Source organism: Geotrypetes seraphini, chromosome 9 (genome assembly GCF_902459505.1).
Source record: "Geotrypetes seraphini chromosome 9, aGeoSer1.1, whole genome shotgun sequence".
Lineage (NCBI taxonomy): Eukaryota > Metazoa > Chordata > Amphibia > Gymnophiona > Dermophiidae > Geotrypetes > Geotrypetes seraphini.
The window spans coordinates 181,780,801-181,796,930 of record NC_047092.1 but is presented as its reverse complement, the minus strand read 5'-3'; the positions used below and the strand labels follow the sequence as shown (position 1 = coordinate 181,796,930).

The window sequence follows — 16,130 nt, the reverse complement described above, 5'->3', positions numbered from 1 at the left end:
ATTACATTAGTGATTTGTATTCCACCAATACCTTGCGGTTCAAGGCGGATTACAAAAGAAGTGATTTGGCCATTTCCAGAGGAATTGAAGAGAAGAGCGAGTTGCTTCCGAGAATTGGGATGAGTCTTGTGGTATTAGTTTGGCTTCAAGGATGTCTTGAAGAGGATGGCTTTTATTTCTTTTCTGAATGATTTGTAGTCCGGGGTCGTTATCAGTAAATTGGAGAGTTGGTAGGTCTAGTTTTGCTGCTTGTATGGCTAGAAGGCCATCGTACAGTTTTTTCATTTGACGTCTCTGATTGGGGGATGCATGAATGGTTTGTGGGTTCTCCTATGTCCGGTTGAGGTAGTTTGGGTAGGCTGGGCTGTCTCCGTTTATGGTTTTAAATAGTAGGCAGTAGAATTTGAATTGTACTCTTGCTTGTATTGGGAGCCAATGTGAATCAAGGTATGCCGCCGTGATGTGGTCGTGTTTTCTCAGGGAATAGATAAGTCTTAGCGCTGTGTTTTGAACTGTTTGTAGTTGTTTTATCATGGTTGCGGGGCAGGGGAGATAGAGGATGTTGCAGTAGTCTAGAAGACCCAGGACTAGGGACTGGACCAAGAGCTGGAATTGTGTTCTGTCGAAGGATTTTCGAACTTGCCTCAAGTTTCTCATGACCGCGAATGATTTGCGGTTGCATAGTACATTGGTACTAGATCCCGGTACGTGTCACGTTAGGATAATAACTTGAATTGAAAAATCTTCCACGGTAACTATGAAAAATTTAACCTGTAAATTGCACATTTTGGATATTGGTCTTAGATCCCTAGTATGTATTGAGTTAGGATATAAACTTGTACTATAATTATGGCAAGTCATAACCTCTAAACCAGTGGTTCCCAACCCTGTCCTGGAGGACCACCAGGCCAGTCGGGCTTTTGGATTAGTCCTAATGAATATGCATGAGAGAGATCTGCATATATTGGAGGCAACAGGCATGCAAATCTGCCCCCGTCATATTCAATAGTGCTATCCCAAAAACCCGACTGGCCTGGTGATCCTCCAGGACAGGGTTGGGGACCACTGCTCTAAACTGTATTTTAGGTTCATAGACAAAACCGCCGAAGACAAAGGCGCGCGCCGACAACTGAGCGCAAGACGGAAGTGCGCGCCAAAGAAAAAGAGTGTTTTTAGGGGCTCCGACGGGGGGGTTGTAACCATCCTCATTATACTGGAAACTTAACTGTTTCCCTGTTTTTTAGGTAAAAAGTGAAGTTTTCAGTAAAATGTGGGGTGTTACAACCCCCCAAACCCCCCACAATGCCCCCACAACATGGCGCGATCTGTATAAAGTAAAGTGGGGGGTTCCCCCCCACACACACCCCCCACACCCCCCATCGGAGCCCTTTAAAACAGTCATTTTCTTCGGCGTACGCCTCCATGTTGCGCTCAGTTGTCTGCACGCGTCTTTGTCCCGGCGCGCTTTTGACCCGACACCGTATTTTATGTATGTTTAACCTGTAACCCGTTCTGAGCTTTTTGGGGAAAATGGGATAGAAATATAAATATCCGTCAACTGGAAAAAAAAGTTTATTAGTGCTCAGGAACTATTTAAAATTACAAATAATCTGGTTGCATGAATAAACCAATATAATAGCAGTAATTATAAAGCACCAACACATGAGTTTTCTTGTTAATTAAAAAAAAAGCATGCCTAAAAATGAGTTTTTACCATAGAAAACTTACTTAGCAATGACACAAAACTAAAGATCAAACAGACATTCTGTGCTGGTCTAATTTACAATTCTTGGAACGAAAAGTAAAACGGATGAGAATGGTTTCCACACCGAGTTATTTTGGGAAGACAGGGAAAAAAAAAAAATGCAAGCCAACATATTAGAACACACCAGGAAGTGTTCAGCCAATCAGAGCCCTACACTGAGTGACACGCCCCCCCCTAGCTCCTGCATTCCATTCTGTATCGACCCACATTGGAACAGAAGCGAAAACCTCCTCCCCCCCCTCTCCTCGCACATTTTTTTACATTGATCTAGAAATGCACAATTTATCCCACAATCAGTAATCTGGGATGTGAAAAACCAGGTGCCAGAGCTCAGAAATGCAAAACAGACTGAATTAATTATAATTACAATTATTATGACTATTTTTGCTAGTTAGTAATCTGCCTCGGTAAAGACACAATATAAATGAACAAAAAAAAACCCCCAAACTATTATTAATGCCTGTAATTGAATAAGAAAAGCTAACAAACACATTCTATAGAAAACTCAGCCAGGCTTGAGTAAAAAAAACTTCAATGTCAAGAAACCTAGAAATCATTAGACATTTGGGTTGTGGATATCAAATTTCTTGTTCATGCAATAAGACTGGATGAAACCACGCACGCCTCTGTCCTTTCTCTGCCTCATTGCCAGATCCTCTTGAGTTGCTCGGGCAGGATCCTGGGCGTGGGGCAGAATCCACTAAAGTGAGCAAAAAAATTCATCACTTAAAAACACAGCACATCTATATGACCTACTCTTGCAGGCCAGGTTCAAGCACTTTCCAGTAAGATTTTGGGTTAGCTTTGTTGCCATGCAGCCGTCCCTTTAAAAAAAAAATAATAATAAATAAGACAGCCTTGGGGTAGGAGATACAGTCAGCTGAGTGCATTGGGACCAGCTGGCTATTCTTGGCTTTGAATCAGCAGGTTGGTCGATTACATACAAGCTTTGCTCACTTCCAATCAGCTGCTTCCCCAACAGGATTCAGGTACTTTAGACAAAACAAAGGGATTAAAGGATTTGCCAGATTTGTTAGACAATAGTTAAAATAAAAGTGAAACAATGCAGACCCCCCCCCCTCCCCTCCTACTCCTGACTAAACTCTCTGCCTTCCTTAGCACCTCCTGGCCAAACTCTATAAATATTCTAAAGGAGGTGAAGACAGCAAAGCTGGAATCCCTCCCTCAATTGGTGTTTAAACAATCCTTGATTAACAGCCATTGCCATGGGGTCTCCCATCCTCAACAGAGCTTTATTGCGAAATAAATCTGCCAGCAGCCTGAAAGGGCCAGATGGCCCTTTGTCCACAGGGCTCTTTGGGTAGGAGCTGTGGGTGTAGGGCAGTCGCTAGTCTGTTCAGAGCACAGGGCACTCACGGGGCTAAATGGACCTTTGGTCAGACCTAGTTTTAGCCAGTCTTATGGCAGAAAAAGTCAAAGTCCAACAGAGAACAGAAGAAAATTAAGAGGTTGACAACTCCTGGCTAGTTAAATTGCTTGTTCAGGATCAACTGGTCATTTTTCAGCGGTACCCAACTGGTTAGTCCCAATGAAAATGACCACTTAGCACCTAAAGCAAAACTGGCTATTTTGGGAGAGTTCCAGGGGCAAAGTCAACACTTGGCCAGTAGGCTGGATTCAAAAATGGATTGGACAAGTTTTTGGAGAAAACATTCATGAAAAATGATTAGTCAGGCACACTTAGTAGAGCCACTGCAAAAAAATGGCTGCAATTTGCACAGGAGTACCGAGATTGGACTTGCCCCAACCGGCAGAAGGTTGCCTTCTCTGATGAATCACGTTTTGAGTTCCATTGAACACATGAACGTTGGTGTGTCAGGTGTGAAACTGCTCAGAACAAGCACCCAGCAACCATTATAGGACATGCACAAGCTGGTGGCGGTAGCGTTACAGTCTGGGGAATGTTTTCTTGGTATGGCCTGGGTCCCTTGAAACCTCTGGAAGGCACTCTCAACCGATATGGGCATCTCTCCCATCCTTGACGATCAAGTACATGTTGACGGTCTTCCCTATGACCGATGGGATCTTTCAGCAACCAGAATTGTTCGCGAGTTGGTTGTGCTCTGAGAGCCAGACTTCCAGCTACTTCCCTGGCCTCCAAATTCCACAGACCTTAACCCAATAGAGAACATTTAGGGCCACCTCAATCAACATGTCCAACGACTGGATCCACCACCACTCACACATCAGCAACTTCTGGACGTACTGCAGTCTGCACGGCTCCAGATACCTCTAGCAATCAGCCAGCATCTCGAGTCACTCCCATGATGTCTGGCTGCCGTCCGTGCTGTCAGAGGCCATTATTGTGGATATTAGCAGGTGGCCATAATAATGTGACTTAACCGTGTATGTTATATGGCTTCTTGTATACCAGCTGAAGTGCAGTAGTGGTCTGAGAACCAGGAAGCCAAGTTCAAATCCCACTCCTGCTCCTTGTGATCTTGGGCAAGTCACATAACCCTCCATTGATTCAGATACAAACTCAGAGGTCCTTCTACTAAGGCGCACTAACAGATTTAGTGCACGCCAATGAATTAGTATGCGTTAAATGCCATGCAAACCACAGGTATACAATGGGCTGCTCAGTATTTAACACACACTACATCAGTTAGCGCACCTTAGTAAAAGGAACAGTTGTGTAGTAAGGGGGAGGGACATAAGAACATAAGAGTTGCCGAAGGTCCATCAAGCCAGGATCCTGTTTCCAACAGTGGCCAACCCAGGTCCCAAGTACCTGGCAGAAACCCAAAGAGTAGCAACATTCCAGAGCTGAGATTGTGATGTCATAATGCCTAAGAGCCAATCTCAACAGTGATGTCACAATGCCTTGATTGTCCTATACTCAGCTCACATAAGAGTTGCCACTCTGGGACAGACGGAAGGTCCATCAAGCCCAGGATCCTGTTTCCAACAGTGGCCAACCCAGGTCCCAAGTACCTGGCAGAAACCCAAAGAGTAGCAACATTCCAGAGCTGAGATTGTGACATCATAATGCCTCATTCCACCAATGCCTAAGAGCCAACCTCAACAGTGATGTCACAATGCCTTGATTGTCCAATAATCAGCTCACATAAGAGTTGCCATTCTGGGACAGACCGAAGGTCCATCAAGCCCAGGATCCTGTTTCCAACAGTGGCCAACCCAGGTCCCAAGTACCTAGCTAGACCCCAAGTAGTACAACTGATTTTATGCCCTGGGTGCCGTTTTCACAGGGGGCACTAGCACTGGCACCTATCTTCCTTTCTACCCCGTGCGTACCCCTTACGAATGTTTGCCATCGCATGCAGCGTCTTCCACTTGCTGCTCTCGCCAGCCTCAGCTCCCTTATGCCACTTCCTGGTTGCGGGACCAGGATGCGATGTCAGAAGGGTGCAGGTGGAACATTGCAAGAGGTACGCGGGGTGGGGGTGGGGCGCTCAAGCAGCGGGAAAGAGGGGGGGCGCATAAGGCTCAGCAATGCTGGGCTCCACCACCCCAGGTGTCAGCCTCCCTTACTGCAGCACTGAAAAGGACCCCTTAAGATGGTAAGCCCCTGGGGACAGGGAAATTATCCACCCTATCCGAAGGTAATGCAAGTTAAATCCCCCCAAACAGAAATAAATCAGTTTCCAAAGCCACTTTGCAGTTTGTAAACCTGCCCTTCACAGAGGCTGAAAGAATACAAAGCATTTCCACAGCCAGTCAGTATGTTATCCTTAAATCCTCCTCTGAAGTAACAGCAGCTGTCGTCCGAGGATATGCCAGCCCAAGGTGCATTTTAAAAGAGAGGAAGAGATTTTGGATGTCACTTATGACTTTAAAGTACTTACTCAGTATTCGCCTATCCCCGAAGACTCACAATGTTTTTGTATCTAAGGTAACGAAGGATTTGATGACTTCCCCAAGATCACAAGGAACAGCAGTGAGAAATCCATGATCATGTTTTTTTAAAATGTCTTTTTTAATAGAAGTATAATTCATTCAATAAAAAAGGCGTGTGTGGAGGAAGGGAGGGTGGCGAGGATTACAGAAATTACTGTAAAAGCAGCAGAGAGAGCACCAGATTTTTATGTCATGTAGACGGCAAAAGGCCAGCAAGCTTTTCGTCCCCTGGCCTTGGGAATAACATTATTTATCACCAAGGACCAGTTCGATACTATAGAACAGAACTCCCAATGCTCATGTCAGACAGGGTTAATGCTGTAAAAATTTAACCTGGACCCCTCTGGATTTGGGGTTAAAGTCCCCAGGATTTACAACCTCAGTAAACCTGGAGCAATAAAAGAAAGACACCAGGAGAACAAAGGTAGCACCTTTCCTAAACCTGATGTTTCCAGATTAAACAGTCCATGCTGCAGAAACAGTAATCCGTCCCCCCCTCCCCAATCATCCTCCTTTGAGCTTACAATTTTCATACTTCAACCTGCTCCTTGTACCCGATGCTTGCAAGTATGCCTCAGAAGCATTCACTGTACCTCTTAAAAATCTGAAGGGGGGGGGGGGGATTCCTTGAAAATTAAGTTCAGAAGCCACACCTTCCAAAATAAGGCCCCCGTTCTCAGTTTAGGGGAGATGAAAGAAAGCCTTAACCAAGTGGATCGATTTTTCACTCTGTCAAAAATGACAAAAGACTAGGGGACACTCGATGAAACTGCAGGGAAATGCTTTTAAAACCAATAAGAGGAAATACAGTCACTCAGAATAGTTTAGCTCTGGAACGCGTTGCCAGAGGTTGTGGTCAAAGCTGACGGCATAGCTGGTTTTAAGAGAGGTCTGGACAAATTCCCGGAGGAAAAGTCCATAGTCTGTTATTAAGACACTCTGCTTGCTGCTCCTTGGGTTTTGGCCAGGTACTAGTGACCTAGATTGGCCACCGTGAGAACAGGCTTCTGGGCTTGATGGGCCATTGGTCTGACCCAGTAGGGCTATTCTTATGTTCTCATATGGTCCAGCAGGAGGAGGAGATACCGAATCATAGGGAGGGGGGAAGGAGAGAGATACCAGATTATAGGGGTGGGGGGCATCGATGCAAAAAAGTCAGCTCAGGGTGCCAGAGTCCCTTGAACTGGCCTCCACGATGTCTGCCACCATTAATTTCTATACTCTTATTGACCAGTCCCAGAGCAAATCACAGATTCAGCAGGAACACCATAACTGCAACCCAGAGGGTGGGAGCGAGAACATAAGAATGGCCGCTGCTGGGTCAGACCAGTGATCCATCCTGCCCAGCAGTCTGCTCACGCGGCAGCCCCCAGGTCAAGACCAGTGCTCCAAATGAGTCCAGACTCACCAGTTTAGCATGAACTTGTCCAACTTTGTCTTGAATCCCTGGAGGGTGTTTTCCCCTATAACAGACTCCGGAAGAGCGTTCCAGTTGTCTACTACTCTCTGGGTGAAGAAGAACTTCCTTACGTTTGTACGAAATCTATCCCCTCTCGTTCTCCTTACCTTGGAGAGGGTGAACAGTCTGTCTTTACTAAGTCTATTCCCTTCAGTATTTTGAATGTTTCGATCATGTCCCCTCGCAGTCTCCTCTTTTCAAGGAAGAAGAGGCCCAGCTTCTCCAATCTCTTACTGTACGGCAACTCCTCCATCCGCTTAACCGTTTTAGTCGCTCTTCTCTGGACCCTTTCGAGTAGTACCGTGTCCATCCTTCTTCATGTACGGCGACCAGTGCTGGACGCAGTACTCCAGGTGAGGTCGCACCATGGCCCGGTACAGCGGCATGATAACCTTCTCCAATCTGTTCGTGATCCCCTTCTTGATCATTCCTAGCATTCTGTTCGCCCTTTTCGCCGCCGCCGCCGCACATTGTACAGATGGCTTCACGGACTTGTCGATCAGAACTCCCAAGTCCCTTTCCTGGGAGGTCTCGCCAAGTACCGCCCCGGACATCCTGTATTCGTGCATGAGATTTTTGTTCCCGACATGCATCACTTTGCACTTATCTACGTTGAACCTCATTTGCCATGCCACCAGGATAGACTCCAGGCTATGAAATTATTTTATCTTTAGCATTTATTTATCTCTTCCGCCGAGTGGGAAGTACTGCAGCTGGGCTGTGTTGAATTCCCACCGCAATGCTCCTTACAGGACCCTGGGCAAAGCTTAGCGGAGATAAATTTGAAGTGACGGGTTCTGTAATTATCCCTTTTAAAAAGTCTTTGTAAAGTAATTAGCAAAAATGAAAGTGACTGATGAAATATGTTTCCCAGTCTTAATTAATTATAGATATTTCTGGCCGCTAACCACAGGTTTCTCATAAAAGTTACTGATAAAAATAAATGATTTGACTTTGCATGCGTAACGGAGAAAAGTCAAGGGAATTTGAAGCGGTAAACGAAAACTTGCAGATGGCAGGTGAGACCTTTTCATGGGATTAACTAATTACCAGCTGCGGCTAGCTTTGGAGAGCAATTCTCCCTTCACCAGAAAGCTAAACAGCACTGTTTACGTCACCAACCAATTAGACACAAGACCATTTTGGAATTAGTTATTGTTGATGAAACATGGTTAACACCACTATGATCCCGAGACAAAACAGTCCACGCAATGACGGCCCTCGATTTTCTCCAAGGCCAAGTAAATTCAAGACCCAAAAGTTAGCAGGAAAGGTTAGCGTTTTGAGATCAGGAAGGTGGTGTACCGTAATTACTATTTTCCAAGGGGCCAAACAGTTAATGCAGAATACTACCATAACGTACTGTGCCAATTAAAAGGAGGCATTGAAAGAAAAAAAATGAATAAAAGGGAGAGGGGGAAGCTGCGAAAAGGAGTTCTCTCTTTGCAAAACAATGCACCTGCTCACAAGGCTGGCAAGACGATGGGCTGTTTTGACGCAGCTGGGGTTTCAATGTAAAGACCATCCACCCTACTCTACAGATCTTGCTCCATCTGACTAGTTTCCGTTTCTAAACCTTAACAAGAGTTTGAAAGCGCAACAATTTGAGTGATTCAGAGGTGATTGAAGCAGCGGAGCAGTATTTCAGTGACCAGACAAAAGTAGTTTTTTGAAAGGGTTACCGAAACTTCAGACACAATGTGCCAACTGTGTTGAACTTAGGGGTGAACATGTGGACTAACTTGTAAGTTTCATGGCTCCCATGTCATTTCCTTCTCGGCTGGGCTGAGAACTTTCCAGCACTCCAGCAAATAAATAAAACAATACAGAAATCCTTCGCAGTTATGAGAAGCCTAAGACAAGTCTGGAAATTCTTCAAAAGACCACAATTCCAGCTCATAGTTCAATCCCTTATACTAGGCCTACTGGATTACTGCAACGTCCTCTACCTCCCCTGCCCTGCTACAATGACTAAACAACTACAAACAATCCAAAATACAGCTCTGAGACTCATTTACTCATTGAGAAAACACGGCCATATTACAGAAGCATACATCGACTCACATTGGCTACCAATCCAAGAAAGAATACTATTTAAATTCTACTGTATGTTATTTAAAGCCTTAAACGGAGACAGCCCAACCTACCTGAACAACCGCCTCATCAGACATAGAAAAACACACACCCCATTCACACCCCCCCCAATCAAAAAGGTTAAACGGAAAAAAATATACGATGGCCTCCTAGCTACCCAAGCTGCAAAACTAGATAATCAGATCTCCAATCTACTGATAACTACCCCAGACTACAAGATGTTCAGAAAAGAAATAAACACTATACTCTTCAAGAAATTCCTGAAACAGTCCTAACATCACATACCTACCTTCCTCCCTCCCTCTTCCCGCCACACAGAAACTACTCTTTACCTTCTCTAGAAATGACCAATGATCTTCCATTTGTAACCCACCGTTTATAACTCTTTTATAATCCGCCTTGAACCGCAAGGTAATGGCGGAATAGAAATCTCTAATGTAATGTAATCGTATAAAAACGAATGTGGGAGAAACGCACACTTGATTTTGAGACACAGACCGGCCTTATTTCCCTCCTGCTGAGGTGGCCATCAAAGTTTCAAGTTTCAAGTTTCTTCATTATTTGATTGATCGCCTATCATAATTACTAAGCGATTTACATATACAGAAAAATACAGGATAAAACCATAACAATAATATAAATAAAAATATAAAAATCATTAAAATACTAGACAAATTACTACAGGAAACACTAGGATAGAGGGGAAAGAAATACAATTTATAATAGGAAAGGAGAGAACATTGAGGGTAAATTACAAAAGGATGGGGAAAAATGAAATAAATTTATAAAAGAAATCTTCAAGTGACTGGAATGAATGGAAGTAATAAAGAGCAATTAGCATTTCAATTAAGTATTGAAAGCGTCTTTAAAAAGAAAGCTCTTAAGTTGGCTTTTGAATTTTTCAAGATTTTTCTCTACCCTTAAATATAGTGGGAGAGAATTCCATGTTTGTGGTGCAGTAACGGTGAAGATATATTGTCTTCGGGTATTTATGAATTTAAGAGTAGGAATAACCAATAACAGCTGTTCATTAGATCGTAAAGTTTTTTGAGAAGAGTAAGGAATTAAGTCTTTATAAATAAATGATGGAGTACCAACTCCTGCCCATCACAATGTATCAAAAGCCATGACTTCCTTTACCGATACCATTCCTCATTCCTTTTAGGGGTTCACTGTTTTTTTTGGCCTCTTACCATCTCCAACCAGGAGGCTAATCCAGGCAATGGCCACCCCCTTCGTGACAAGAGTAACAGCAAATACTGTAAGTCGTCCATCCTCCAATCTCAATTCATATTTTCTTAGTTCTACAACTTCCCCATTTCTGGAAAATTTAAATACAGCCAAACCTTGGATAGCGAGTAACTTGGGTTGCGGGTGTTTTGCAAGACGAGCAAAATATTTTATTAAATTTTAACTCGATAAATGAGCGTTGTCTTGCAGTACGAGTATGTATATGCGCGTCACATCATCAGAACCCACAGTTGAACACGCACATCTTACGCCGAGCGCGGCAAACCATAATAGAAGCGTCACGTCCAATTTGCCCATAGCTCAAGCACTCACAGCGTACAGTATTTTGCATTCAAGTTTTTGGGTTGTGGAACGAATCGTCTGAGTTTCCATTATTTCCTACGGGGAAATTCACTTTGATATACGAGGGCTTTGGATTACGAGCATGTTTTCGGAACTGGCTATGTATGCCCCAGGGACTCCATTACTAACTTTTTTTTTCTTTACAAAATAAATTTCTTTGAGTATCACCCTCGGTTGTCTGGTAGTCAAGCAGTTTCCTAAAATCGGGCCACTCAGTTTATCTATGAGCCTCCTACGAAGAGGAAGGCCTGGCTTAGAAACTCGTAGCCCAACCACTATAGGTGACAGACCTCTTAACCGAAAGGCATGGGATGCATGCAGCTATGAATGAGACAGGGGCATATTGTGAACGTGACCAGGATCAGAAACCAAATTAGGGAAACCAATCCAAGTGTTATGACCTTTGGCTGAGCCACAATGGATAATTTTATTTATAAAGGCAATTAGACATTCCATGAGGATGAGATCACAGCGAGGGAACATCTGAGACAGAAAGCAAAAGGGCAAACACAATCAGAGCAACATAATCGGATGAAGGTAAGGAGCCAAGCTCACCTAGTCGACTTGCACCTTCAACACACACAATACAAAGCAGGAAAACAAAATAATCACAATTAAAAACTACGTCCTGACACACATAATTACCCACAAATTAGAAATATTAACATAGAAACATAGAAGATGACGTCAGATAAGGGCCATTGCCCACTCTACTGACCCACCCCCCAAGTCTACTATCCTAGGGATCCCACTCCCGGTGACAGGTTCCCTTGGCTTAACCCTCTAAGGGATCCCACATGGGCATCCCATTTGCTCTTAAATTCTTGCACGCTGTTTGCCTCAATCACCTGCACTGGGAGCTCGTTCCAAGGATCAACCACTCTCTCGGTGAAGAAATATTTCCTGGTGTCGCCATGAAATTTCCCGCCCCTGAGTTTGAGCAGATGCCCTCTTGTGGCTGAGGGTCCTTTGAGAAAGAGAATCTCTTCTTCCATCTTGATGCGGCCGTCTCGATCATGTCTCCTCTCTCCCTACGTTCCTCGAGTGAGTAAAGCCGCAAATTTTTCAGCCTTTCCTCGTACGTGCCTCTCTCCTAGACACATACCTGTACGTACAGAAGGATATCTGAGGTCACCTCCTTGAGCAAACTGAAATCCACCATCAGAGGTCAGTGCCCTTCCAAGCTAACTTTCTGAAAAATACCGGCATGGCTTTTTTTTTTTTCCTTCCAACGTTAGCCAAAATAGGGTCAGCTCCTTAAAGGGCTCTGTCCAACGCTAAAGCCTGTGTGCATTTAATTTTGTGACACAGGGACGAATTTTTAGGGACTTATGATATGCACCACGGTCAGTGTCGACCGTGTTGCTATTTTCAAAAGGCGGAAACCGTGTAGATCACTGTCCCTCAAACTTTCTCAAAGTGTGGCACAGGGTGGTCGCAGCTCGAGGCATCCGGAAGTGCGCGGGCCTCGCCGTGATGATGTCGACATCCGTGCGTGCGTGAAGGCCCTTCAGACGGACCCCCCCGAGACGCCAGTGGGGGATGCCAGCAGGGAAGAGGCGGGAGAGAAGAGGAGGCGCTGGCTGATTGCCTACAAGACGTGCCTCTCGCCACGAGTGGCACATCCTGTAGGCAGGCAGCCGGGCGCCTTTCCTCCTCCACTGCGGAGGCATACAATTTGCAAAACACTGATGGAGACGTTGCCTTTTCAAAAATGTTCTGCAGCTGTGTACTTGCTAAGCACACAGATACCTAGAGCCTCTTCTGACAGGTGGCTGAAGAAGGGTAGAAATTTAACATTTAAGCATGCCTTCTCTCCCCTCTCCCCCTCTGTTTAATCTGGCTAAGGTATGTGAGCTGGTCCGAGGGAGGGAATTTTCCCCAGAGGCAATGCCTCCGAGTAAGCACCTGTTTACCTGGGCAAATCCTCTGGAAACCTAGCCCTTACAAAACACTTCTCTCACAAAGGTGAGACCAGGCTATTATTCAAACTGGCTCCTTCCACCCCTGAGCTGCAAAATCGTTCAGAGGAAGAGGTCTCTGCAGGACGGAGCCAGAAATAACCCTCGAGCCAGGCCAGGTCATTCGCACTGTTAAAATTTGACGCCCCACTTTCCGTCGGAAACGCTTAATGCACTCCAGTTTTAAAATCAAAAGCTTTGTTCCATGCAGGGCCCAAAGCATCAGGCCTTTAGCCTTTAACAGAGAATTGAGGAGCTGGTGGAAGACCCCCAGATCAAAACATTATCAACCAAATACCCCTGAGCTCAAGTAGCAGAGATTTTGAAATGGATATTTTTATTATTAAACAGTTAACTAACTAGGCAACATATATCCATAAATATAGGTCATAAGAACATAAGCAATGCTTCCGCTGGGTCAGACCTGAGGTCCATCGCGCCCAGCAGCCCAACAAGTCCAGGACATAGAAACATAGAAAGGTGACGGCAGAAAAGGGCTACAGCCCATCAAGTCTGCCCACTCTACTGACCCACCCCATTAAGTCTGAGTGCTGCTCGACCCACGTAGGGATCCCACGTGGATGTCCCATTTATTCTTAAAGTCGAGCACGCTTGTGGCCTTGATTACCTGCGTCGGAAGTTTGTTCCAGTGATCTACCACTCTTTCTGTGAAGAAATACTTCCTGATGTCACCACTAAATTTCCCTCCCCTGAGTTTGAGCGGGTGCCCCCTTGTGACTGAGGGTCCCTTGGGAAGGAATATATCGTTTTCTACCTCGACACGACCTGTGACGTACTTAAAAGTCTCAATCATGTCACCCCTTTCCCTGCGCTCCTCTAGAGAGTACAGGACCTGTGCAGTAATCCTCTATCTATACCACTCTATCACCTTTTCCTGCAGGAAATTGTCCAATCCTTTCTTAAACCCCAGTACCGTACTTTGCCCTATTACGCCCTCTGGAAGCGCATTCCAGGTGTCCACCACACGCTGGGTAAAGAAAAACTTCCTAGCATTCGTTTTGAATCTGTCCCCTTTCAACTTTTCCGAATGCCCTCTTGTTCTTTTATTTTTTGAAAGTTTGAAGAATCTGTCACTACAACTGGCATACGGACCAATGCATACTTCGCATGATCCTTTATATTTAATTCTCATATAAACTGATCCTTTGAAACAGGTAGTGTGTCGTTCTTACAAACCGAGTGAAAATTAACAAAGTCTTTAGACAGGGCCTATTTATAAGAACGGGAGACAAGGAACGTCTCCACAAAAACTGCCGTTAGTGACCAAAACAGTTTCATCTTCTCTGGGAAAATGAAACGGGAAATCTGATTGGTCACTACGAGCAAGTTCTCTCACAGTCGCATCCCACCTGGCCTCAGCCACTCTGCCCTTCTCTCTCTCAGAGAGCTGGTTGATTTTGCTGTCTCTTGAGATAGGGAGGTACACGTCACCCTCCGTATTTGCAGTGGTTAGGGGCAGAGCCGGCCCGTGAATATTAAAAAACCGTGAATAATATTCGGGCCGGTTCTACCCCTAATCCCCGCTTCTCCCGGTTATTTTAAGCCCTGAAAGTTCCCCTTTAAGCCTTACCTGGTGGTCTAGCAGGCTTTCGGGGCAGGAGCGATCTTCCCATGCTCCTGCCCCGTGCAGATCGCTCACAGGAAGTGGCTGCCTTAAGCTCCCGTAGTCTCTCGAGCCATTTCCTGTGAGCGATCTGCACGGGGCAGGAGCGTGGGAAGATCGCTCCTGCCCCGAAAACCTGCTAGACCACCAGGTAAGGCTTAAGGGGGACTTACAGGGCTTAAAATAGCCTGAAAAATGAAAATGCATTTTTTGGTTTAAAACCACGAATAAGTGAATCCGTAGATACGGAATTTGCAAATACGGAGGGGGAGAAGTGTACAAGATCAACAGGCTTTTCTTGCACCTCAACATATCACTTACTGCAAAATGTCTAAATTCCTGTCTGATGTTATAACAAACTACATATATTAAAAAGTTTTGATATTTAATCCTGCTACTGCAAAACACCATGCACAAACTTGTGCAAAAAAAGAAAGAAAGAAAGAATTGCAACCTTACCATATAACAGTCTCCATGTTGCCCAGCATTGAATTAAACAGCCTGCAAAGCTGTTTTTTGGAAAATTTTGGCAGCTTTTGCTTAAAACACTAGCATTGGGTTCCTGAGGAAGAGGCTCTTTGTCCCCGAAACCAAGCCTGGTCCAACCACAAGAAGGCAGGACTTACTGAAGAGTTAACGTTGCTCCTGTTTGATTTCATTGAGTTCAAGCGTAGATGAGCATCAAATAAGCTAAATACAATCTTGGCGACCTTATATCAACTGCATTCAGAGAGGTTTAGAATGAGGAAGAGTGTTACACTAATCGCCTCCGGTCCTGTAATCCACAGGATTCCAGAAACTTGACACCATTCTCTGCTTTAAAAGCGTTTCCGTTAATTTGCCTACCACAGAAGTCAGTCTTCCTTACTTCCACTTTCGTGGAGAGGGACCACATCTGCCCTTCTTCCAGTCCTCCAGTACCACTCCCAATGCTAGAGAAGTACTGAAAAGGTCAGCCAGCGGAGCCTACCTTTAATTTAGCTCACTCCTCACGAACACAACCCTCTGAAAATCGATTAGGATCTACCACTCCTTGCCAAACTTCACTGGCTCCCAATAATCTCCAGAATCCATTTCAAATGTTCCTGCCTGGCTTTTAAGATCATTCATGGCATCCTCCCTCCTCTTATCCCACTGTCTTTCAACTCCTCCAGTCCCGACTCCTCCAGAACTGCCCAAAGGTATAAACTAGCCTTCCCCTCCCTACGCGGCATCCACTTTGCAGGCAAACTGGGAAAATCCCTTCTCTTCAAAATCACAGGTCTTTGGAACGACCTCACCTCCCCGTTGCGGAACCTGAGCTCCCTTCAGTTATTCCGCAAACAACTGAAAACCTGGCTTTTCAGAAAATTGTAACTCTATCCTTCCCCCCCTTTTTTCTCCCCCCTTCTTCACATAAGTTCATGTAATCCTTTTTCTTCTTCTCTACCTACTATTTTAAGTTCTTGTAAACCGTGTCAAGCTCCATACTCATGGAGATGATGCGGTATATAAACTTAAGGTTTAGATTAGATTAGATTAGATCCCTGTCTTCTGTGGTCCCGCTCCCGGCGCTTCAGAACAGAAATATTTGTTAAGCAATTCGGCCTTTTCTCTATCAGCTTCTACATATTCCTCCCATATTTCTGAGTCTCACAATGCCACTTTTGCACTTCAAGTTTCAAGTTTCTTGTAGATTTGATTGATCGCTTACTTAAATTTCTAAGCGATGAACATATCATTAAAATTATATACAATTAAGAGGGCAGCAAA

General features: G+C 44.7%; 1 protein-coding gene across 1 annotated transcript in view; it reads right to left on the bottom strand.

Moving 5' to 3' along the window:
• Nucleotides 1-16,130, bottom strand: part of MB21D2 (Mab-21 domain containing 2) — a 75,344-nt gene that overhangs the window by 18,137 nt on the left and 41,077 nt on the right. The window lies entirely within an intron of this gene.